Source organism: Anomaloglossus baeobatrachus, chromosome 1 (assembly GCF_048569485.1).
Source record: "Anomaloglossus baeobatrachus isolate aAnoBae1 chromosome 1, aAnoBae1.hap1, whole genome shotgun sequence".
NCBI lineage: Eukaryota > Metazoa > Chordata > Amphibia > Anura > Aromobatidae > Anomaloglossus > Anomaloglossus baeobatrachus.
Genome location: NC_134353.1, coordinates 872,862,828 through 872,890,277, shown reverse-complemented (window position 1 = coordinate 872,890,277; position 27,450 = coordinate 872,862,828).

Here is a 27,450-nt window from a genome sequence, read left to right as displayed (position 1 = left end):
CCCGACGATAATTCATTAACGATATCGTAGCGTGTAAAGCCCGCTTAAAACCTAGGCAAGCTAAATGGAATTTATTGTTTTCTAGGTTTGATTTTGTGGTGACATTTAGACTTTGTATTAAAAACATTAAAGCTGATACTCTCACCCGGAGGTTCTGTCATCTTTGGGTTCAGTCTTTCCCCAGCTTGTCGACTAACATAATGTTTCCCATCAGACCCAAATAAATTAAACTTGCTTTCATCACTAAGGCCTCTCTCACATGTCCGTGAAAAACCACATACGTTTTTCATGGACGTGTCAGAGGTGCGGTTTGCCCTCCGTGAGTCGTGTTTATGGCACACGTGTGTTCTCCGTGTGTTATCCGTGATAACACACAGAGAACGGGAACTTTCTACTCACCTGTCTCTGGCGTCGCTGTCCGTGGTGCTGATCTTCGGTCTCCGATCCTGCCGACTCCCCACTGCTGCTGCTTCCGGCCGCAGTGAAGTGAATATTCAATTAGCATAATGAGCGGCTGTCGGCAGCAAGTGACAGCAGAGACAGCAGGGCTGGAGAAGGTGAGTAAAGGTTTGTTTTTTTTTCTCGCAGACACATGTCTTCTCTCCGGTGCGTGTCACACGGAACACATCCGTGTGGTTCGTTTGCATTACGTGTGACACGTTTGCGTTCCGTGTAACACCCGTGATGCCGGATAGAAAACAGACATGTCGGCGTGAGAAACACGCGGACACACGTAAGTACGGAATGGACACACGTTCCGTGCGTAAATACTTACATGTGTCCAAAACCATAGGAATACCTAGGTCTACGTGTGTACGTGTCTCCGGTACATGAGAAAACTGCAAAACACGTACCAGAGGCACGTACGTGTAAAAGAGGCCTAAAATGAACTGTGGACCACTTCTCTTCTGTCCACACAACATGCTCCTCACCAAAGGTGAGTCTACCTACACAATGACCTTAACATTTAGGAAATTATTTGTGTGTTGTTCTCTAACTTTGAACTCCAGTGTACATACAAGTAAGGGTCCCAGGATGGACAACATACAGTATACGCCAGGAAGGGTGAAAGGATGAGATATATATATATATATATATATATATATATATACATATATATATATATACCAGGATGGGCTACATATATACCGGGAAGGGTCCTAGGATAGGCAACATATATACAGGGACAAATGCACTGATGAGCAAAAGGGTAACAATGATTTGAACTTTTCACTATCAGGCTCCATATCTCATCTTCCACTACAGCTTCAATTGTGCAACTTCCATCATTTAATAGACAAACATCTTGGCTATCTCATTCATAAATTTTATTTGCAACTATTTAGCAAATGATTAGCTATGCAGATTCTTGTAATGTCAATGCATTGTTACTGTCTTCCTCCTAAAAAGCTAAATTTTAATTTGTATTATTTGTTAGTATTTTGTAAATCCACCTTTGGCTTTCAACCATTTCTGCATCCTTCTGGCATGCTCTTGATCAGATTTAAGGATCTCTCAACTGAAATCTGATCAAAGGTGTCTTTTATTTGTTCCTAATATTGATGCATTCTGGTCAACTCTCTTAAGTATGGCTACAGGTTTTCTTCACTTTTCTTCAACTGTTCTTCAACTGTACCCACAACTATTTATTTGGGTTAAGGTCTGGGGACTGTGGAGGCTAATCCAAGCTTCATTGTCATTGCATTTCTTCACCAAGCTCGACATATGCTTCGGGTCGTTCTGCTGGAAGACTATGTTGTCCTTTTCAAAAACATAGTACTAGAGTGTACAAAGTAAATCTTGTAGGATACTTACATATAGATCAGAATTGAGACCACCATTGATCCTAGTCAAGTATCCAATGCCTTTGGTTATGAAATAACCCCTTATCATCTGGTTTCCTCCATCAAGCTTAACAGTTCCTTCAATTTCTCAATTCTTTAGACACTTTTTCTTCCAAATCAAGCTACACTCATCAGAGCCTAGTCTATTGACTTTCGTCTCATCTCTCCAAATCACCCGTTTCCAATCTTCTACTGTCCACTTGTACTTTTTTTCAAACTCAAGTTAACGCTTCTTATGATGATATTGACGTCAAGGCATTTTCATCTTTTTTTCAAGACACTATTAAAGACTTGTGTAACTTGCATCACAATGTACTTTCATGGATGTCTGTGATCTCACTGTTAAAAAGCATATGAGCAGGCTCCACTTCCATGTTTGTCACGCCAAAACTGATAGATTTTGGGATGAGGCGATCTGTTGACTCCAAAATTTTGCCTCAATGTCTACCTCTTGGCTTTTGAATGGATGGACATCATTTCGTATTTTTCTGTCATGGCACTCACATGATGCAATTTGGCAATTTTCTTGGCCAAGAAACCACCATCAATGAGCTTGATGATGCTGTTTCTCTATGCAAAGATGTTTATACTGCTTGAGGCAAATGATGGTTACACCAAATACTGACTGGTTGTATGCCTTCCCCAGACCCTCCCAATACTGGAAAACTGCACATTTTGGCCTTTCATTGTGGCCAGCTTAAGACATACCTGTATAATAATCATGCTGTCTAATCAGCATCTTGATATGCCACAGCTGTGAGGTGGACGGATTATCTCGACAAAGGAGAAGTGCTCAGTCAGTTGAATAAAAAATGTCTTTTGTGCACATAGAAAATCTTGGATCTTTGAGTTCAGCTCTTGAAAAAGAGGAACACAAAGTAAAGTGTTGCATTTATATTTTTGTTCAATGTATATACCAGGATGGGGTCATATATAGCAGGATGGGGGACATATATACCTAAAAGGGGCCTAGGTTAGGGATATTAATGCAGGATGGGGACATTACAACATAATGTGGTAACACGTATGTCTTTATAGGATTTAGAATGCTACATGAGCCTATACATCTTACCAACATGTGAGGGGGCCATGTCCAAATCTTGATCCGGAGCCATCGGTCTCTAGGATCTCCACTGACAACATGGCTACAATGCTGTCTTCTGGGTGCACAGTAAGCAGCCACAAATCTATAAATGGGTCTAATAAATAATAAGTGAACCCCACATGCCCTGCTCAATTACTTCCTTACTCTTCTTCCTAGTCTCCTGAATTTCCTTCTGACCTTTGCCTCCAACAGATGTCCGGCAAGAAAATGAACATAAATCTCCCCGCAGTAGCGAGAGAAGCCTTCTGCTGTAATTTCATTATATACAGTAAATCATATTGGCTACTTCTGAGGAATTGGTTAGAACCCTCTTAATCATTTGTGTAATGTGTCGGTACACTTTATTTACTATGTGCTGAAAGTTATCATATAAGATTAACCTCTTCACTCCACACTAATTCACACTCCACAGTAAGTAGGTCATTCTCATAAACAAGAAATGTGCCTATCTCATCACTAGCAGCTGTCATTACTTGGGTATGTTCGAACCTGGCTGAATAAAGGGCTATTCTTAAGTTTGGTAGTTATCTGTTATCCACGGGATTGGGAATATCTTCCTAATCGCAGGGGGTCCGACCACTGAACCCCTACTGATCCTGAGAATTGAGCCCCCGGGTCACCGTTACACGACCCAACTCTAGGCACGTCTCTACACTTCCACTGACTACTCCTGACTGCTCTATGTTCCCTCCCACCAGGCTGTCTAGGCCACTGGACTGGCTCCGCCCTCTAGGTGGCTAGCCCTTTGGTGTCTGACTAGCCAATTACCCCTGGTGTGTATTGGAAACTGGAAGTTTAATGTGTGCTGATGTCACTGGCACTGGTGTTCCAGGTCCCTGGGGGTAGGCTTTGCATCCTGGTGAGGATGCAGCATCTAGTAGTGCCCTGAGTGGCTCAGGGGCACTACACAATCACACTGATATATTATGCTGGGCACCGTAGTAGTTCTTTCTGAAGAAGCCACAATTTCTATCAATACATACACATGGGGTCTTTATTTCAATTTGATGCTATTTCTATGAGTCAATTCAACCACTTGACTACGCAATTTAAAGCAGTGTTACTAAGTACTCCTTGTTATATTCTTATGATACTGCATTATTTTTGAATTAGTATCTGTACCTGCGTGTTGCACATTTTTTATTGAATACTACTTGACATCACTCTATGGGTAGTGTCTTCTTATAGCCATTTTAGATATTCATCATGCTTATGTGACGCCCTGGCAAAACCAGGTAGTCACAAATGTGTACATTCTCCTTGTTACCATCAGAAACCAGCACTTAGACATAACACACAGCCATTAAACCCTAGCCACCCCCTCATGATAATAGGGACACACCAGTGGGCGGGATCAGGCGGATGAGAATGCCCACCTAGGGGTCCTGAGGTGTCAGAGGCGGAAACACAGTAGATGGATCAAGTTGAGGAGTAGAGAGAGTTCAAGGTAGCGGGAGACCTAAAGTGGACCGGGGCAGGGTTGTAGCCCACCAGTACCGACAGCGGGAATCCGGGACGGAGGCCGTGCACAGTCGGTGTGCCTGGACCCTAGGGCGAGGAAGGTTGCAATCCCCTCTCCAATTAACCAGCCGGGGACAAGGTTCCAGACATTGTCCCAATTTAGTGCCCAGATAGAGCAAAACGGAAGCCCAATGCGGGGGATAGGGTGTCCGCCAAGAACCCATTGAAATCCCAAGGGTCAGCTTTTGCGGGCCACAGCTCCCAACACAAATAGAACCGGGAGTGGACTTCTCCGTTCCATGCAAAGTCGTCCAAAAGAGAAGGAAACACAAAGTGCAGGAGGAAGGGATTTCTGTTCATCAGCCTGGGTGAGGGATCCGAATGCACCCTCCAATGGCAGCCGGCCACTGGCAACTTGGTTTACTACTTGACTTGTGTGAAGCTATTGAACTGTGAGTACACCACTGTCCCCCAGTCCGGTCCACCGCCAGCAGCCATCACTCCCGTATTCGACCCGCGGGCCCCGGGACTATACTTCCCCTACGCGTGGAGGGGATCCCATCTTGCTGCCTCCGCTCCATCAGCCCTGGGTGCCCCATCAACAGACAGCGGCGGTGCCAACATCCCTCACCGCAACCCATGGGTGGCGTCACAGACAACCTCCCTTGTAAATATCCCCTTTCCGGCAGTTGTGAGGACGGGCGGCCGTGGGAGCCCGGGTCCAGTCACCACTCGAGCCGTAGCAGCAACCCGGATCCGAGCAGGCCCCCCGAGAGAGGGAAAAGCGGCAGCGCCCCCCACCCGCAACACTTACATGAATCATTATCATATATGATTAATGAGCAACTACAGTGGGTAGAGTGGTTGCAGTTGCACCAAGCTCCTGGAGCCTAAAGAGGCCAAAAAACATCTCTTTCATGCATATGAGAAAACTATTAATGACATGTGATAGTTAGGGGCCCAGTTATAGATTTTATACAGCAGTCCACAAAGTTCAAGTTATGCCAGTGCCAGATTTTAGCCTAGAAGGCAGGTTCTAGCAAATGTGCTGTCACGCCGGGGTTAGGGAATGTCCAGCATGTGGCGCAACATTGAGGACAAACCAGGGAAGATGTAAAGGAAGGCCCTGGAGATAGGGATAGGGGTCATCACCTCACACTCATGTGTTGCCTATCCCTTAACTCCCTAATGACCTAGACTGGTCCTTCTCCCCATGCACCATCATGTGCCTAGGCCCTTGCTGACACTGAACTTATCCTGACTAGTTTGTATTCCACTGAGAACACTTGTCCAATTACTACAATAAAACAACTCAATGAATGTAAGACAAACAGGTGTGGAAAGACACAAACAAAAAGCACTCCTTTCTTTCTTCAGCACAAAATGTCCCAGCTGCAACTGAAACAACACCTCAGCTTCTTCAGAGAAAGGCTCCTTTAAAGTCGTTTGTGTAGAAGATCTATCATCGACATGGAGTAAAGCCAGGAGTGAGTAAATATAGAGGAAGGGTGTGGTGATAAGATGCTACAGCTAAGATAAAGGCTATGAGTAATCTCAGCCAGAAACGAAACAATCCTTAACACTTTCAGCATGAAATGAAAGTAAATCCACTCCAACACAAAATGTAACCTGCAGAAACTACACATTTGTAACACTTGCATATTTTTTTAAAATGTTTTCATTCTAGGATTTTGTGTTTTTTATCTAATAAAATTCATATTGTTAACATTAAGTAATTGCCAGTGATCTTTTGTGTGTGTCTTTCCTCTTTTTGAACTGGATACTGCCGATCCATGGGAGTAGCGCTAATTCTATATTTATGCTCTACCCTAGGAATAGGCCATCAGTGTGATATCCTGGAAATCCCTATTCAAGATACAGTATATTTGCAGAGATATAAAGTACTTGTTGATGACTTCAAAATAGCCACAGATCTTTCTAAACTGCACAGAATAAATCAAAAAGAAAAATATGTAAAATTGCAACAGAAAAAGAAGATATAATATGGTCATACTAGATTTTACATTTGTTTAATGTCACATCAAAACTGGAGCTTTCTTTTAAAATAATCAGTCTATGAAAAGAAATCTAGACCACCACCTACAGATCGTCAAGACCTTTAATCAATGCACCAAAATTGAAGCCACATAGCGATATAATAAAAAACTTTAGGCGGGGGGTGAACTATAACCATGATGAGTATCTGCATAACAAACACCTTGTAAAGAGCACATTTCAATGCAAACTCATTTCTAATGCGAGCATGATAAAAATGATTAATTACTGTTGCTTTTCCCTGTACAAGAATGAGCATTCCACAATGTGATGTTGTTAATGGTGCTAAATAAATCAATGTATGATAAAAGAGAAATCTGAATTAAATTAGCCAGGCTGTTTTCATTTATGTTATACCATAAAGGCGCGTAATGTTTATAATAATTCTTTTTATCTGGGAGAAGAGCAGTATATAGGGAAATGAAACGCAAGAACAAACAAGCCGTGTTCTAGAACAGAGCGCTGTCTTATCCAGCTCTGTGGAATAACCCAAGACAAATGAGATTGTTCGGCACCTGAAATGTCTGTTAATAATACTCCAACTAGCCTCTGTAAAGTGTAATTAAGCATCTGAACAACCGGCAACATGGAGAAGAGTTGAGGGAGCTGCTACGGTAAACGGCATTCATCTAAGCTTTGATCCAGAAATTGTGCAGAGCAGAAGATAATAAAAATTGGCCAAACACTGCATCTCACTGACACCTATTGTCATCGAAACGTCCTTTGCTGTCACGTTGTGGTTGTGAAGAATTCTTATTCCAAAACAAAGATGAATGAAAGGGGTTTTCTGCATTCAGCAATCACTTTTTGTTACAAAGACCCCAATTGATAAACTGGTCACGAGAGGTTTACCGGCTGGGACCTAAGCAACCAGATTAGGTGGAGAACTTGTTAGTAAGGGTTCAATTCCCTTCTAGCCCCACCATGGTAGACATGGAACATTATGCAATCGATATTAAAATTGTCAAGCTATATATGTGATAAAAGGAAATGATGTGTCCTTCCGATCAAGAGGAGCTCTCTGCTTTGGGTAATAGATGAAGCCATAAGTAGAAGACATTCATGTATTAAAGGGAGTCTGTCACCCCCAAAACTTAATTAAAAGTACTTATACATTCACATAGGGGATATAGCCCTAGAATAAAAACATACTGTAATATAGTTATTATTTGCTTAGCTTTCCAGCAAAAGAGTTTTAAGTTTTATGAAAATGAGGGAGCTTCAGTGTACCATTGGTGTGGCCAAAGGCTCAGTGACCTGTTCCACTCTCACATGCAACTCCTCTTAACGTGATTGATAGTTGATTGCCTAAACTAAATTCTCAGCCCTGCGTGTGCACACTCACAAAGCTCTTATCCCTTTCTCCAACTCGTATCCCTTTTGAGCGCTCATCCCTCCCTCCAGTCTTCTTCAGCTGCCACTCGCTACACAGATACACAGAATAACTGCTGTAGACCGAAGAGAGAAATGTGAACATGCATGCACTGTGCACAGACTTTATTCAATGTTAGTGCACACACGCAGCTTTTGAGATTCCATTTTGGCAAGTCTCTCATTCTAGGAACATGAATGCTGTCAATCAACAAAAGGGGAGGTATGTGGCATGGTGATATTGAAGGTGAAGGGGTGCTCTGTGACCTTGAATTTGCCAAAGTGCACCACTGCTCCATGATTTGCATAAAAAAATAAAACTCTATTTCTGATAAACTTACAGAAATGATAGGGGCTATGTCCCCTACAGGAATGTATGAGTAATTTAATTTGACTTAATTTCCTAAAATCCTGAATTTATTTTGCAAACCAGGCGATTCGTTAAACTGCACCTTCAAGTCTTATCTAACTACCTTTTCTTATTCTCTTCAGTTGCACCAATCTGTCTATACTAGTAATTGTGTTCTATAGCATGCTCTGTCCATGACACAGTTACCGCCACAGCCTTTTCTTCTCATAGTACGCTTGGTCATGAAGAGAATAGGAGCTGGTCTGCAATACCTGACAGTAGCCACTAAACACTGGAAGGAACTGTGCTTTCTAGCTCTACACACTTTTTACATCCAATTGATGCCAAATACAACAACTGCTGGTCAGTGGGGATGCCAGTTGTTGAACCCCCATCAATCTTCTATCCATGACCTACAGTGCCTTGCGAAAGTATTCGGCCCCCTTGAATTTATCAACCTTTTCCCACATTTCAGGCTTCAAACATAAAGTGAAAAAAAAATAAATTTTATGGTGAAGAATTAACAAGTGGGACACAATTGTGAAGGTGAACAATATTTATTGCTTATTTTCAATTTTTGTAAAAAATAAAAAACTGAAAATTGGGGCATGCAATATTTTTCGGCCCTTTTACTTTCAGTGCAGCAAACTCACTCCAGAAGTTCATTGAGGATCTCTGAACGATCCAATATTATCCTAAAAAACTAATGATGATAAATATAATCCACCTGTAAGTAATGAAGCCTCCGTATAAATGCACCTGCTCTGTGATTGTCTCAGTGTTCTGTTTAAAGCACATAGAGCATCAGGGAGTCCAAGGAACACAACAGGCAGGTCCGTGATACTGTTGTGGAGAAGTTTAAAGCCGGATTTGGTTGCAAAAAGATTTAAAACCTTTAAACATCCCAAGAAGCACCATGCAAGCGATCATATTGAAATGGAAGGAGTATCATACCACTGCAAATCTACCAAGACCCGGCCGTCCCTCAAAAATTTCATGTCAAACAAGGAGAAGACAGATCAGAGATGCAGCCAAGAGGCCCATGATCACTCTGGATGAACTGCAGAGATCTACAGCTGAGGTGGGAGAGTCTGTCCATAGGACAACAATCAGTCGTACACTGCACAAATCTGGCCTTTATAGAAGAGTGGCAAGAAGAAATCCATTTCTCAAAGATATCCATAAAAAATGTTGTCTAAAGTTTGCAACAAGCCACCTGGGAGACACACCAAACATGTGGAAGAAGGTGCTCTGGTCAGATGAAACCAAAATCGAACTTTTTGGGCACAATACCAAACGATATGTTTGGCGTAAAAGCGACACAGCTCATCAACCTGAACACACCATCCCCACTGTCAAACATGGTGGTGGCAGTATCATGGTTTGGGCCTGCTTTTCTTCAGCAGGGACAGGGAAGATGGTTAAAATTGATAAGAAGGTGGATGGAGCCAAATACAGGACCACTCTTGAAGAAAACCTGTTGGAGTCTGCAAAAGGCCTGAGACTGGGACGGAGATTTGTCTTTCAACAAGACAATGATCCAAAACATAATGCAAAATCTACAATGGAATGGTTCACAAATAAACTTATCCAGGTATTAGAATGGCCAGGTCAAAGTCCAGACTGAAACCAATTGAGAATCCGTGGAAAGAGCTGAAAACTGCTGTTCACAAACACTCTCCATCCAACCTCACTCAGCTCCAGCTATTTGCAAAGGAAGAATGGGCAAGAATTTCAGTCTCTCGATGTGCAAAACTGATAGAGACATACCCCAAGCAACTTGCAGCTGTAATCGCAGCAAAAGGTGGCGCTACAAACTATTAACTTAAAGGGGCCAAATAATATTGCACTCCCCAATTTTCAGTTTTTTATTTTTTACAAAAATTTAAAATAAGCAATAAATATCGTTCACCTTCACAATTGTGTCCCACTTATTGTTCATTTTTCACCTTAAAATTTTACATTTTTATCTTTATGTTTGAAGCCTGAAATGTGGGAAAAGGTTGAAAAATTCAAGGGGGTCGATATTTTCACAAGGCACTGTATAGTATCAATGTCTTTGATATAAAAGCAGTGGACAACCTCTTTAGGTGTGAATTTTACACTATAGGCTGAAAAAGTAAAACCCTATCTAAAAACCTGCTCCTTTTCCACAGAATTATCAACATGCTGTAGATATAAAAAATAGCAGAATACACAATTTTTTTAACTGGGATTTCTGCTGCTACAGAATAAGTGTTGTTGAAAATCCTATCCATACATTCATACGGCTGGTACTGTTATATGTTTACTACCCTTTTTAATTTTTTAATTTACTATATTATAGGTCAGTTTACTATATTTGTAGGAACTATTTTATATATATATATATATATATATATATATATATATATATATATATATATAATTGCCTTATTCTGTCTGTCTGTCTGTCTGTCTTGCTCCAAAATTGTGTCGTTACAGTGACAACTGTCGGATTGGCCGCTGGGCTCGGCCTGGCTCCGCCCCCCCATAGATTGGTCGCTCACCTCGGCCTGGCCGCGCCCCCCACATGGATTGGCCGCTCGTCCCGGCCCTCCGCACGCATCGCCCGCCCCAGCATACACCGGCTCCCGGTACACATGTGCAGGGGGCCGGCATACGCTGACGCCTCACCCGCTCGGCCCCGCCCCCGGCACACGTTGGCACGCTCGGCCCCACCCCGGCGGACATAACTTTGCGATGCTGGGATCGTGACGGAGCCGGTGTACGCTGGTAACCATGATACACATCGGGTAACTATAGGAAGTGCTTCCCTTAGTTACCCGATGTGTATCATGGTTACCAGCGTACACCGGCTCCCAATACACATGTGCAGGGAGCCGGCATACGCTGACGCCTCGCCCGCTCGGCCCCGCCCCTGTCACACATTGGCACGCTCGGCCTCGCCCCCGGCGGCCCCAGCATGGGGGATGAAGCACGATGGGGGGTGTGCAGCATGGGAGATGGAGCACGATGGGGGGTGCGCAGCATGGGGGATGCAGCACAATGGGGGGTGCGCAGCATGGAGGATGGAGCACGATGGGGGGTGTGCAGCATGGAGGATGGAGCACGATGGGGGGTGCACAGCATGGGGGATGGAGCACGATGGGGGGGTGTGCAGCATGGGGGATGGAGCATGATGGGGGGTGCGCAGAATGTCGGATGGAGCACGATGGGGGGTGTGCAGCATGGGGGATGGAGCACGATGGGCGGTGTGCAGCATGGGGGATGGAGCACGATGGGGGGTGCGCAGAATGTTGGATGGAGCACGATGGGGGGTGCGCAGCATGGGAGATGGAGCACGATGGGGGTGCGCAGCATGGGGGATGGAACACGATGGTGGGTGCGCAGCATGGGGGTTGGAGCACGATGGGGGGTGCGCAGCATGGGGGATGGAGCACAATAGGGGGTGCGCTTCATGGGGGATGGAGCACGATGGGGGGTGCGCATCATGGGGGATGGAGCACCATGGGGGGTGCGCAGCATGTGGGATGGAGCACGATGGGGGGTGCGCAGCATGGGTGATGGAACACGATTGGAGGTGCGCAGCATGGGGGATGGAGCACGATGGGGGGTGCGCAGCATGGGGGATGGAACACGATGGGGGGGTGCGCAGCATGGGGGATGGAGCACGATGGAGGTGCGCAGCATGGGGGATGGAGCACGATGGGGATGCGCAGCATGGGGGAAGGAGCATGATGAGGGGTGCGCAGCATGGGGGATGGAGCACGATGGGGGTGCACACCTCCCCCCAAAACACACACACACCGCCACACGTGCACCGCACAACACACCACAGACACACTGGGAACCACAAATACCGCCCTACACAGACACCCACACACACACAGACAACGCCGCACACACACAACACCCAACACACAAACACCACGGCATACACAAATATACGCACATACCACGCAACACACACACATTGCACAAAACATACCTCCCCAAAACACACACACGCACCCCACAGCCACACCCACACAAACCGCGCAACACACACAGCACCACACACACACAATGCTGCAGACACACAGCGCTCCACAACAACGCAACACACAAACAACACCACTCTCACCCCCCTACCCGGACAACACCCAGAACATTTACAGTGCCCTACACAAACACTTGGCAACTACACACAACAACATCTATATAGATATATAACAAAAATCATACATTAACTACACAATACGTAAATTCTAGAATACCTGATGCGTTAGAATCGAGCCACCTTCTAGTATATATATATATATATATATATATATATATATATATTTATTTATATATATAAAATATATAAAGCTGAATGTGTGTATGTATGTGTGTGTGTGTGTATGTGTGTGTGTATGTTCGGGATTGGCATCTGCATCGTCGCAGCTACAGCCACAAAATTTTGCACACTCACACGTCTGGACCCCAAGAGCGTCATAGGCTATGTTGTGAGGCAAAATTTTAACCCCGCGCGTTCCAATTTACCAATCAATTTTGCCCCTATCTACATAATGGGGAAAAAGTGAAACGAAAAGTGTATCCACACCGTCGCATTTACAATCACGAAATTTTGCACAGACACCTCATGTGACCCAGGGAACGTCGTAGACTATGTTTTGACAGGAAAATTTAACCCCGCGCTTTACAGTTACTCTCCAAAAAACATGCCTCCATTAAATTAAAAGGAGACTGGAACTACAGGTTATTAGTAGGAGCTGTTATTGGTTGCTATAGGAACAAAGGACATTCATAGTATAAGAATCTTATATGTGAGGTAATAAAATGTTGGTGGGGAGACGGATAGAGGAAGACAGAGAGAGACAGAGAGAGACAGACAGAGACAGACAGGGAAAGAGACAGACAGACAAACAGTGTAAAAGACAGAAAGAGACAGACCTGGAAAGAGACAGATGTGGAAAGAGACAGATGGGGAAAGAGACAGACAGATATGCAGACAGGGACAGAGACAGGCAGACAAGGAAGGAGGAGACAGCCAGAGAGACAGACAAAGATAGATGGGGAAAGACACAGACCTTGGTAGAGACAGATGGGGAAAGAGACAGAGAAATAGAGACATACAAGGAAAGAGACAGACAGAAACAGGCAGACAGGGAAAGAGACAGACAGGAAAAGACACAGACAAAGAGACAGGGAGACAGACTGGGAAAGAGACCGACCTGGGAAAGAGACAGACCTGGAAAGAGACAGATGGGGAAAGAAACAGAGAGATAGAGACAGACAAAGAAAGAGACAGACAGAGACAGGCAGACGGGGAAAGAGACAGACGGGGAAAGAGACAGACGGGGAAAGAGACAGACGGGGAAAGAGGCAGACCTGGAAGAGACAGACCTGGAAAGAGACAGACCTGGAAAGAGACAGACCTGGAAAGAGACAGACGGAGCACATTACACATATCAGTGTATATACATCTGCTACTATAAAAGGACTATAGCTAATGATTATATCTTCAATCTTGTGAGATTTTTAATTTTTTATGGAATTTTTGCATCTGTGGTCAATGTATTTGAAGGAGAGCTCTGTGGCAGATCAATAATTGAGAGTCTTCATTGTTTATGACTGTCTCCTGTTCTTTAACAATACCAGGTAATTGAGATGTACAGTAACATACTTGATAAGGATTAAAAAGGTATAATTTAACTTCGTAAAGTGCAACCTATTATCCTCAAGATCTTGGAGATTCAGAGGAATGCAAAAAAATCTTGAATTTTATGACAATTGACCAACAATAAAGGAAAAAAATTTACCTGATTCCAAAATAAATCCCTGATGAATTACCAATCAATTTAAAAATATTAGGACAATAGCTTGTGAAATTATACTTCTTTACATTTATTTTTCATTGTGTATTAAAACATTCTATAGTGTCACTGCTCTTAAAGTAAAGACTCCATATCTTTCATGACGGTGAAGAATTCCTTCCTCTAGGTCTAGACGAGGTCCCATTGCCCTGCTTAAAATAGGTATAGTCAGATCATTAGAAAGATCTCTGAATTGTTCATTAATATCTGTATAAATGTATAGATTGTCCTAAACCATTTTTTCAGCTAAAGAAAAAGCACATTTTATGAACTGTCTAGTTATTCACTTAATTGTGTAATGCTGGCGTCGCTTCACTTGGCAGGGACACTGACATAGTTATCACCATGGCCCCCCTGCTCATTCCCAAGCTCAATCACTGGCCTCCACACTCCAGGGCCATTTTGTGCAGGTCTCCCAGCAACGTCCTTAGTGTGCAAGAGTGCGTTCCCCGCCTCTTAAGAGGGACAGTGCTCTCACTCTGAAAGTGTTCCCCAGCACATGGCTTGGAGGCAAAAAGTATTGAAGGCACCTTCCACTGTAGGAAGGTGCCTGATCAATTAGGTTCCTGGTATGTCAGTTCCTGATAGAACTCTAGTCATGTTGCCTGCTTCCTGACAATCCACTCATGTTTATGTTTCTGGTTCCTCTGTCAGTCTCCAGTCCTGACTCCATTCTTTCAGTCTCCAGCCCTGACTCCGTCTTGTCATGTTCCAGTACCGACTCCTGCTTGCTATTTCATCTCCGCCCAGCCTTACCTCCTGTACCTATGTCCCTGACCTTTGGGTGAGCTGCAGCAGTACCAGGGACTGTCCTGGAGTGGTACCTGCTGTCAACTGGCAGCCCAGGTCATTCTCACCATCAGAGAAGACCCAGTGGGCACTTAGTCATGCTCCTCCAGGGTAAGTACAGTCTTGGAATGGTGAGTCCACACCCATTAGCTTGACAAATTGTATTAATAAACTGCTATTATACATAGGTACTCAGAATTGTGCACAATATTAAATGTAACCTGTCATGAGGCTTTTACTCCTCAAGGTAATGGCATGTATAGGCACTTTCATGCTGACTAAATCCATACCTCGATGATAGATATCCAGTTTCTAATTTCTGCAAAATTGAACAATGAAATTGCATGCAGATGAGCTGCAAGTGCATTGTTGCATCCTGCCCACCTCCCTATTCCGTGCCCGCCATTTGCCTCAAACAAAGAGGGACCTATCAGTCAAAAGTAGTGGTTGGCAGGGAATAGAGAGTGAGGGCAGGAGACCTGCAAGTGCAATTTCCCAACCTGAAGCACTTGAGGCTCATCTGCATGCAATACTCGATTTCTCAGAAGCTGCAAAGCGAATTTTTACAATCAAGCTATGGATTTAACCAGCATGAAATCCCTTCTACATACAGTGCCTTGAAAAACTATTCATGCCCTGAGAACTTTTCTCTATTTTTCCATTGTTTCATCCATAAAATTAAATGTATTTTATCGGAATCGTATGTTCTACACCAACACAGAGTAGCACATATTTGTGATGTATAAATTAAATTATACATGGTTTTCTAAATATTGTAAAAATGTCAAACTTAAAATTGTCATGTGCGATTGTATTCAGCCCCCCCTGACTCAATACTTTGTAGGATCACCTTTTACTGTAATTTGTGCTGCAAGTCTTTTGAGATATGTCTATACCAGCTTGGTACATACAGTAAATAGGTTGAAATGGATAGAGCTAAATACAGGAGAATCCTGAAGGAACATCTAGTAGAGGTTGCAAAAGACTGAGGTGTAGGTTCACCTTCCAGCAGGACAATGGCCCTAAACATCCTGCCAAAGCTACAATGGATGATTAAGATCAAAGCATATTCATGTGTGTGAATGGCCCATTTACAGTCCAGACCTAAATCCCACAGAGAATCGGTGGGAAGATCTGAAAGATTTTCACTGAGCTGGAGCTATTTTGCAAAGTAGAATGGGTAAAAATTTCAGCCTCCAGATGTGCAAAACTGGTAGAGACATACCCCAAAAAATGGACAGCCATAGGTGCGGTGAAAGGTGGTCCTACAAAGTATTGACTGAAGAGGGCTGAATACAAATTCACGTCACAATTTTGAGATCTATATTTTAAAATATTTAGAAAACTATGAATCATTTCCTTTACACTTCACAATTACTTTCTACTTAGTGGTGGTATATCACATAAAATCCCAATAAATACATGGAAGTGTGTTGGTGTAATGTGGGAAAAAAAAGTGGAAAAGTCCACAGAGTATGAATACTTTTTCAAGGCATTGTACAGGTCATTAGTATCAGGTGTAAAATCCTCATGACAGGAACCCATTTAAAGGGTCTCTGTCAGCAGGTTTTTGCTATGTAATCTGAGGACAGCATAATGTAGGGGCTAAAAGAGAAAAATAAACTATGCATGCCTCTCTTATCATGCTGTGTGCTGTTGTTTACTTAAACTGAAGGCTTTATCACCTAGTGATTATCATTGCTGGACTACAATGTCATGGGCATGACAGTCCGGCCCTCCCTGTTGTGGGTTGGACAGCTCTCTCAGCTCTGCTGGTTTGCTAAATCTAAAAGCTTGCATTGAGTCAGAACGGCTGCAGCCAGTAAACTAAGTGCTATATCCTTGGATTCAGAGTCTCTTTGCCAACATCATGCTGCTCTCAGACGATGTAGTAAAAACCTGCAGACAGATTCCGTTTAAGTGCATGATGGGGGTTTGAATAGAAGCAAAAGTATTTTCCTGTCATGGGAATGGGTACTTTTTGGCCATATTTTTTAAAGTGCCCTAAATTGTTCTAAACACAATGTTTTAAGGCCTTCGACATCCTATGAACTAGTGGTGTAAACACCAGCAGCAGCCATACACGTCCAGAGCACATAAGATGACAACTGTAAGTGGGTAATGTAACAGGCCGGAACCTCAACCCTGGATGTGGATGGAGACCGGCATGACTTGGGTTAGGAGGGAAGGGGACTGGTTTACATGGTGGGTTTCAGGATGTGGGGGGGTTTATATAGGTCAATCAGGAAGTGGGGCCCCCTTTTCAGTCCGCGCTTTTCAGGAGAGCCCCGCCCGCCCTCCCTAGTGGTTAAAACAGGGTTATGGTGGCTTATGGTGTTTGGAATGGGTCCTTGAAGTTGATTAAATTGTACCAGGGATTCATGGAAATATGGATCCCTTATTTAATTAGTTGGTTGGGTTGTGGTCTGGTGATTTGGGGGGGACCACTGGCAATGGAATGTCGAGTCCAATTTTTTTTTTGTTGATTATACCCTTCCTTCCCGTCCCTCCTTTTGTATTGGTGCTCCAGAGTTGGCGCTTATGGCTGGGAGTAACTGGGGTGCAGGGGGAGGTTACTGTTATGCAGAGGATACTTTATTCACATGTATAGGTTACATACGTGGGGCTAGCGGGGAGGAAGAGGACCACCCGACACGTCAGACGACGGCCGTTTCGCACTTTCACTCAGTGCTTCAGCTGGTCTGCTGAAGAAAGTATCCTCTGCACAGCAAGAACTGGTGAGTGCCATTTTCTCTTCAAAAGTTCATGTGAATATATTCTTTTCTAAAGTGAGCACCCCAGAGCAGCACCGATGTTTGCCTGTTTGGTACGGACACTGATTTTACAGCAGGAGAACAAGTGTGTAAAGCAGTGCCCCAGATTCTACTCTAACTCTTTGAGGTTACTGTTATTACTGTTGGTAATCACCAGATTTAGGAGCTTTGAGGACCCCACCCATTTATATTTATATAAGTTATTACTGAATGTTGTATTTGTTAAATTAAAGGCTGCTGTGGCCATTATATCCAATTTGGTATTGTGTCTTTTCTTGGATCGACGGGGGATTGTGGGAGGTGTTGGGTCTAAATGGGTATAGATGTATTTCCTGTATGTTTATAGGGGGCGACACCGCAGGCATCACTATACCAAAGTCATGATGGCCACTTCCCTGACTGTTTTGTTTTGCACAGGCTAAGAATGTATTCTGCACATGCGCAGACTCAGGAGATTCTGCTGCCTATGTGACACCCTGGCCTATCAGGTCGTCACAGGGTATTGTGCAATCTGCCCTTCTGCACAGTATCCACCCTCCTTGGTTACGGGTCCTGGTCCTTTGGTGTTGCTAACAGCTTAGCCAATCAAAATCCTAGGAACACTTTACACTTTACCCACCAGACTCACCATTGGAGAGCTTGAAGGGAATAGGGCCACCCACATGGGGGGTTGGTGCGGGGAAGGTCAGCAAAGTGACAGTTGAGCAAAAGTTGGAGTTGAGCTAAGCTGGAGAGGAGAGTGGAGCTGAAGTGACTCTCGTGTGGAGGGGTCACAGGAGGAGCAGGGCTCCTGAGTACTAGGTGGCAGACGTAGGTCTGGGCCTGGTAGGAGCTGGAACCCCAGTCGCAGGCGATAGTGTCAGGTGGCATGGACAGCTGAGGAGGGCAGCCAGCGGCCTTGAGCTATCACCAGGCAGGGGCCAGGGCATGACGGGGTACGTGGACCCTAGGCCGGAAGGTAGCTTCACGCGTTTTTTACCCGACGGGGGTGAAGACTTCAAGATTCATCCCCAACCCGCTCCAAAATCGGGGTACTAGCGCACCGATGGGATAGGACTTTCCCAATACAGTCCAAAGAAATCCTACACGTGAACCCTGAGAGCAAGCTCACTCCATTAGCCATACGGGTGAGCGGGACCCGAGGAGTTTTATACCCAAGGGTCCAACAGTGACGAAGGTGCCAAGGACAGGGCCACAGGCTAACAGCGACACCAAGGGTAAGGACCCAAGCGTGCTCCCTACAAGCTGCAGTGGTTCTCAGAATTCTGGTTTACACGCTGTCGGTGTTGTTTTTCCTGGACTGAGTGAGTACACTGAAAACCCCTGTTCCTATCTCCCACGGCACCCAAACACCAATCATCCAATGGGCCCCGGGACACAAACCCCCTACTCACAGAGGGGTTAAACATCAGGCTGCCCCACCACCGTCACCGGGCTCCCCAACGGCATCGGTGGTCCCTCACATTACCACACACCGTAGGTGGCGTCATGAACTTTCTATCTCCCTTGTACAAACCTCCCTTCTCCTTTCAATTCGAGTGTCCGCACGGACCCCCCTGGATCCGGAGACCCATCCATGGCTGGGATGCAGGGTTGCAGGGGCAGCGCGGCGCTCCCCGGTGTATAGGTACCGAAGGAGCTTGTTTTGCCTGCAGGCGCTGGCCCTTGGATCTCTAGCCTATGGCGGTGGCTGTATATCCTCACGGTGTGGACTGTTGCCTTCTGTCGGGTCTTGGTTGTTGTGAAACCCCTGGGGTTCCGGTCACACTCGGATTTGACCGTTTTCGGCGGCTCCAAGCCTAGTCGGGGCCTGAGGCGGGCCATCCTCCACCTCTGTACTGGCCGGGCGGACTGCCGGGGCCTCCTCGGGTACGGCCGCCTCTGAATCGGATGGCTCCCTTCGGGGAGCAGGCACTTTCCACGGGAGCGGGGTCGGTGCTGGCCGGGCAAGCTGTTGTTCGTGGGCAGCGCTTGCAGGTGGATCTTTGCGGGCGGGAATGATGTCATCTGTTGCCGGGTGCGGGAGCAACGGGCTGACCGGCGAGGTGGCGACGACCAATGCAGGCAGCGGGGACGCAGCAGGCTGAGTGAGGGCAGACCGGGCCCCTCAGCCGCAGCGACCGGTCCCTCCGGGACACAGGGGCGTGGGTCACTCACCCGCTCCTCCGACTCTGCTTCCGCCTCATGGGACCGCACGGCCACCACCACTTCGACCATTCCAGCCTCCCATTCTTGCACGAGGAGCTGGAGCCGGGTCTGCAGCCTGCGGCTTAACTATGCCACCCGAGCTTCCACCCACGCTGCTGTTCCGGGCGTGGGCCTGCTGTATGGAACGGACATTTTGCTTGCTCGGCCTCCAGGAACGGGAAGCTTTCAGGGTCCTGGCATCCCCGCTTCTTATGCCCTCGGCTACATCAGGCAGGCCTTCAACCGCCCCCCCTTGATTCTTTTTAGCACTTCCTCTCTGGGGGCGGGGCTTCACTTTTGTGCCTTCCCTGCTCGGGGAAGACGCTCGAGCGGGAAATCTTCACGCCAAAGATAGCGGCACTTCAAATTTTTTGGCCGGATGCCGCCAGCGGGGACTGCAAGGCGCACTTCTACCAGTAGGTAGATCGGTTCTATCCTGTTCGTGACGCCAAGTTGTCGCGGGCGGAGGGGACGCGCTCGCCATGCTCGGGTCCGGGGCTTCTGCTCCTGCTCGGTGGCTCGAGCGGTGGACCGGACCCAGGGACTCGAGCAGCGCTACTCGTCCACGAGTGAAAAGGGAGTGGTTTGTTTAGGGAGATAGTTCGTGACGCCACCCACAGGTCATGGTGATAAAGGGCACCACCGCTGCTGGTGACGGGGATCCCGGGAGTGATGGTAGGGAGCAGCTAGGATGTTGTCCCCTCCATGGGTAGGGGTTGGTGGTCCCGGGGCCCGGTGGTGTAATGGGGAGGCTGGATGGCTAGGATGCAGGGTTGCAGGGGCAGCGCAGCGCGGTGCCGGATGGCACTGATGTACTCACTCAGGCAGTCATTGACAGAGTCTCTGGTAAACCAAACGGCTGGATGGACGGGTTCCGCAGCCGGCTGCAGTGTTTGTGCTCTCCCCGGACAGTGTGATGGTGGCTGTCTTTCCCTGCACCTGTTAGAATGTTCTGACTCCTGTGGTTGCCCACCGGTAGTCCACTCCCTGGTGTATAGGTGCCGAAGGAGCCTGTTTTGCCCGCAGGCGCTGGCCCTTGGATCTCTAGCCTCTGGCGGTGGCTGTATATCCTCACGGTGTGGACTGTTGCCTTCTGTCGGGTCTTGGTTGTTGGGAAACCCCTGGGGTTCCGGTCACACTTGGATTTGACCGTTGTCGGCGGCTCCAAGCCTAGTCGGGGTCCGATGGCCCTGCCTGTGTGCTTAGCTTCACTCCACTCTCCGGTTCGGTACCGGCGGGCCACCGCCCGACCCCGGTCCTACGGTTCTGCAGAGGTCCACTAACTCCTGCAGACAGCCACCACCATCTGCCAACCTTGCTGTTTGTGTCTGGGCCCCTACCATACAGATACAGATAAAGTTGTATAAGAACTGCTTTGGCGTCACCTCTCTGTCACATGATCGGACCTCTCATCCGATAGTGTGTTACCTACATTAATCAGCACTACTGATCCAGTATGTTTATACATATAGGTTCCTGATGTGTATTACAATATTGATATCCTGTCTCCATTATAAATGAGGACCATACCCTCACCTCTTCTCTTTCATGATTTATCCTTCCTAGGATACTCCCCCTGTCGTGCACGATATCACAACACATCCTTGACGGACACTCCCTTAGCACCATATCACAAAGTATACTACTGAGGTATGTCCCCTCTCCTTCTGACTTGTGTAATCACTTTTTTGATCCACATATTCCATTTATAACTCGGTCTTCTTGTCCACCTCCTTCATAGACCGCTTACGCAGTCCTCCCATATACTTTGATGACCAATATTACTTGTGCTGATGTGATTTGACAGTCCCTTTATATATTTAGGTATGTGTGTTATTATCATGTATAGTCACTTCTCTAATGATCTTCTTCATGTCTCAACAGATTGTCATATGTCTTATATCTTAATGGAGATTTTTGTATTTCTTCCTTTGGTGCCTATGAAATTAATGCATTTAAGAGTTTCTTTGTCTCTGCAATTTTTGCCATCTCCTTTATATTCACTATTTGTCTGATTAAGTAACCACAACAGTGTTCCACTGTTTTTGTCTTTATTTTTAATTTTTTGTATGTTTTATCTTTTCATTACACTAGTCCCATTGTCCCTGTGAAAGATCCTGTTGGATCGAAACGTTGGACGGACTTTTTTGTATATACACAATAAATCATTTTTTTCAAACCAAACCTAAGATTCTACTCTAACATTGTGGTGTGCCGGATATATTTTTGTATTATTGGACTTATTATTCCAGAGCACCCCCACGTGGAGTAAGCCAGGTCTATCCCATTAACAACCTACCCAGACACCGACAGTTTCTGACCTCTCACTTTCACTGTCTACTCAGATCTCACACTTTTCCCGCCTCCAGGCCTGTGAACTCCTCGGTGGGTGGGGCCAACCTCCTGGCTCCGCCCCACCTGGTGTGGACATCAGACCCTGGAGGGAGGCAACAAGGGTTTTTGTTTGACTGTTGTGACTGTCTAGGGGAGGGGGGTGTGTATGGTGTAATGTCTGTGACTACCTGGCTAGTTCAGGGCGTCACACTAAATGCATACAAAAGAGTATTCACCCAGTACAGCAGTCTCATTATTACCTATGTGACCAGTGCCATGTTAAGTGCTATGGTTGCTGCTCGCCCGTATTCCCACCGCTGATCCGTGGGCAGCAGAGTGCTTTTAAGCAGTTGTAATCAATATGGATATTCATTATTGCTAATTTCTGCACAGAACAGTTTAAGGCAGTTTAGAAAATGCCCATTGCGACAGTTTACTGTTAAGTTACTAAAACATATTCTTATATTTCTTTTTTTTTTACATTAGGAAATGCAAACAGATTTAATTGAAAAGATTATTCTTATATCCACAAAGTCACATTTCTTTTTAGTTTAATAAATGCTGAGCCCGCGTGTGAATAAAATCATATCTCAGACTTTTCCCTGTAATCAGCTCCCAGGAGCCCAAAACTGGGAATTTGAACACAGTGTCTGACCATTCCCAAGTAATGCAAACTCAGTGCTTTAAATGATCTGTGTTAAATCTATAAAACCTATGTTTGTAAAGCTGTAAGCAAATATGTGCAATGTGCTGAACAAGATGTTCATTATGTTTGGTTAAAAATTCAGCTCTGCTAAACTAAAGGCTCAACAAATGAAATTGCATTACTACCATATTGACGGATTCTGGAAAGTCATCAATGAGATTAGGGGGAAATCGAGACAATTTGCCTTGACCTTAATTAACGCTGTGTATTAGTTTAGGGAAGCAATATATTTGGCAAGTCCTTTTGTTTTAATGATTTGTAAAGGTGGTAAGGTCAATAGACTGGACTACAGCAGAATGTATATACGACATCTCTGGAACAATAGAAGCTGATAGATCAAACCTCATTTATACGGAAATTACACAGAAGCAGTTGTTTATTTTTCTCCGATGACCAATGCTACAAAACGCTAGAATGGAGAATATTTTCATGCTAGGAAATACCACCTCTATAAGGCCATGTGCCGACGGGAGATCGTACCTGCGGACTTTTCTGCAGGTATTTCCGCAGGTTCAAGCAGCAATTCCCCAGAATCTGCAGCTATCCATTGCTGCAGTATATCTGTGGAGTTGTTGCGGTAAATCTGCGGAAACAGTGCGGATTTCGTGCGGAATTCCTGTGGAATTCCCACCCTGTATCTTCATAGTGGAGGATCAGGAATTCCGTTGGTAATTCCGCATGAATATTAGACATGCAGTTACATGCGGCTGCGGGAAATCCGCAGCATTTTCCACAGCCATAAATCCCACAGCATTGATACAGCACTCCCCACATCCAATAGGATAACATAGGGAGTGTCTGTACTTGCAGAAACCCGTGGATTTATCTGGAAAATCTAGAAAATCCGCGGGTTTTCCACAGCAAAATCCGGGGTTATTTTCTCCCATGGGCACATAGCCTAAAGGCTGCTTTACACACAACAATATCGCTAGCAATCTCGTTAGTGATGTGACCCGCCCAGATCATGTTACGATTTGCCGAGATCGCTCATAGGTCGTTTTCTAGCGGTCACACGTACACATCTTACAAACAACGCTACATCGTTCAGCGATATATTGTTTGACCAAGGCGGTCGTGTGAATGTTGTTTGTCGTTGGCAGGGTGTCAAATGTAGCAATATGTCTGCTGTGTTCCAAACGACGAACAATATTTTGAAACTGAACGACGTGTCAACAATCAACGATTTTCACCCTATTTGCGATCGTTCGGAGTCGCACGTAGGTGTCACACGCAACGACGTCTCTAACGATGACGGAAGTGCGTCACAAAAACCGTGACCCCCGACGACATATTGTTAGATAAACCGTAGCGTGTAAAGCGGCCTTAAGGCTACATTCACACAAACGTATTTTCAGACTAATGTTTTTCAATAGCGCTTTTCAGATGACCATTTTTTTTCTCATGGACCAAAAAAAATGCTTCAGGAAACATGTGGAGCATGCAACTGGTCTACTCCGTATTATAGATAACACTCACCTCTTCAAGTGTCACGGGAGTGTCACGTGTGACAGACAGGCATGTGGTTTTTGGTTATAGAAGGTCACAGAGTCTGGCTTCATAGAATACTCCCTGACTTTCTATTGTTCCTGCTGTCAGTATTCATTGGGATAGGTAGCTTTCCTGCTGGATTCATCTCAATTCTGTGATTTACATTATTCCATGACTTTTCCTTAATGGTATGGTAATTTCAATGTTGAGGAGTGTCTGTAGTAATATGACATTATCATATCCTACAAGCAGCAGTAGCTGTGGATACAAGTAAGTCTACAATTCTAGAACATCAGCTTAATTGCCTCATTTCTATATTGCAGAACAGTAGCATCAGGGAGTCTTTAGTTGGGGGCGAGAGTGGTGATGACTATTTTGGAAGCTCTTGCCAGGTTAACCTATTAAATAAATTATTCAGTAACCTCAGTGGTTGCTCGAGCACACGGAATGGTGGGAAATGTTTTGTAAAATTTGGCAAACCTAACCATTGTATTTTCACTTGTTTCTAATCCTCATTTATATTTGAAGGAGTTGCGGTTCCCAGTTTCTACAGAGCAGAAATTGCTTTTTTGGCTTTTAGCCCTGGCATTTTTATAAAATATATGTTAGATTGGATGTTGAGAAAGGTTCTTCTGAAAGGAAAAACAGCACAAATATAGTGAAATCAACCCTCATCAAAATCAGACTTCTGTGCCAGATTTCAGTTCTGTTACCTTCTTTGAATATAGGTCTCTTCAATGAGAGGTTATCCTATACTTGCGTACTTTTTGGAATGGCCTCGTGGGAGATCCCGGAGTAAAATTGTGCTATGCATCATCATGTCCCCTTTTTACGGGCAACAACCATTGGACATCCACATTTTGCTCCCACTGAATATGCTCATGGATGGAAGGAAATAATGTGATGAAGCATCCAAGCATTACCAGGAGGCTGAGAGATATCTGCCAACTCCTCTCGGGGTCCAGGAGGTCTCCATTTTTTCTCTCAGTCTACAGGACATTCTGAAAGAGGTTTCACTTTATATGGTCAATAATTGGTCAATGAAGATTTAGGGGCACTTTGCACACTACGACATCGCAGGTGCGATGTCAGTGGGGTCAAATTGAAAGTGACGCACATCCGGCGTCACAGGCGATATCGTAGTGTGTAAAGCATTTTTGATACGATTAACGAGCACAAAAGCGTCGTAATCATATCATCGGTGTAGCCTCGGTCATTTCCATGAATTGGGAATGACCGATGTTACGATGTTGTTCCTCGTTCCTGTGGCAGCACACATCGCTGTGTGTGAAGCCGCAGGAGCGAGGAACATCTCCTACCTGCGTCCTGCGGCTCACGCCGGCTCTGCGGAAGGACGGAGGTGGGCGGGATGTTTACGTCCCACTCATCTCCGCCCCTCCGCTTCTATTGGCCGCCTGCCATGTGACGTCGCTATGATGCCGCACGACCCGCCCCCTTAATAAGGAGGCGGGTCGCCGGCCAGAGCGACATGGCAGGGCAGGTGAGTGCATGTGAAGCTGGCATAGCGATAATGTTCGCTACGTCAGCTATCACCATGATATCGCAGCTGCGACAGGGGCAGGGACTATCGCGCACGGCATCGCAGCATCGGCTTGCGATGTCGTTGTGTGCAAAGTGCCCCTTAGGGCTTGGACCTCAACCTCTTCCTAACGATATTTGTTTTTTGTGCTTTCGTCAACCCTTCACCTTCGCCCACCCTTTTTCATCAGCCATAACTTTTTTTTATTCTTCAATGAGAGCTTGTTGTTTTAGGGACAATTTGCACTTTTGAATGACACCATACATTTTATCATCTGATGTACTGGAAAGATATATATCCATACATCCAAATCGATTTGTGGCTAAATTGCAAAAAAAAAAAACATAATTCAGCAATTGTTTTCTGAGTGTTGTACAGTAAAAATGACTTGATTCTCCAGATCAGTACAGTTACGGTGAAAGCAAAACATGCACAATTTTTATTATTTAAGTTGTGGAAGAACAATTTGGAAATTCATAGCAAAAGTTATTTTAGTTGTGCCGCCATGTTCCAAGACGCGATTTTTTTACATTTTTCGATCAATAATAATAATTATTATTTTTATATAGCACCAACATATTTTGCAGCACTCTACCATTCTTAGAGGACATGCACAGACCATAGCAGACATTACAGAGGAACACATAATTCATCAATTACAGAGAGGGTCGTGTTTGCAAATTTATAATCTAGGTGATCTGTGTGAGGACTAGTGATGGGCGAACCCAAAATAGAGTTTGGGGTCCATATACGGACTCAAACATGGACTTCTCAATGAAGACCTTGTTACTGTTCAGGTTCAGCTACCGAGACAAAAATAATACAAAAGAGAAATAATGAAGCAAAATGGGGATTAAAACAGAACAATTATACTTACCGAATCTCCCGCACGGCTCTCACACTGCTTCTGGGTCCACTTATTAAAGCTCATGCATAGTCACTGCTTCACCCGCCCACCCCCTGTGACTGCATATGTGACTGGTTGCAGTCAGACTGCCAGTGTACCAGTATCTGTGATTACTTGCCATCACAGTTGCTGTCTGGGTGCCTGAAGTGGAGTGTAAAGTTAAATAAATAATTGGAAAAAAAATGGCATAGGGTCCCCCGTATTTTGATATCCAGCACAAATAAAGCAGACAGCTGAAGCCTGCAGCCCCCAGCTGTGTGTGTTATCTGGGCTGTGTATCAAGATATGAGGGACCTAATGTAACTTTTTTTAATTATACAAATAAATAATTTAAAAAAAACACTTGGTGTTTCCCCCAATTTTGATACCCAATAAAGATACAGCGGAAAGCTGGGGCCTGGTATTCTGAGGCTGGGGAGGCCCATGGTTACTGAGAACTCCCCAGCCTAAAAATAGCAGCCTGCATCTTCCCAAGCCTCCAGCTGTCTGCATTATCTGCACTGGGTATCAAAATATGGGGGACCGTATACTATTTTTTCAAACTATTTATTTTAGCTCTACTTCCGGAACCCAGACAGCTACTGTGAGGGACACCAATCACAGATGCCGACTCACCAGCAGTCTGACTATAACCAATCACAGACACTGTCACAGAGGGTGGGAAGGGGAAGCAGTGAAAATTCATAAGGATTATTGAGCA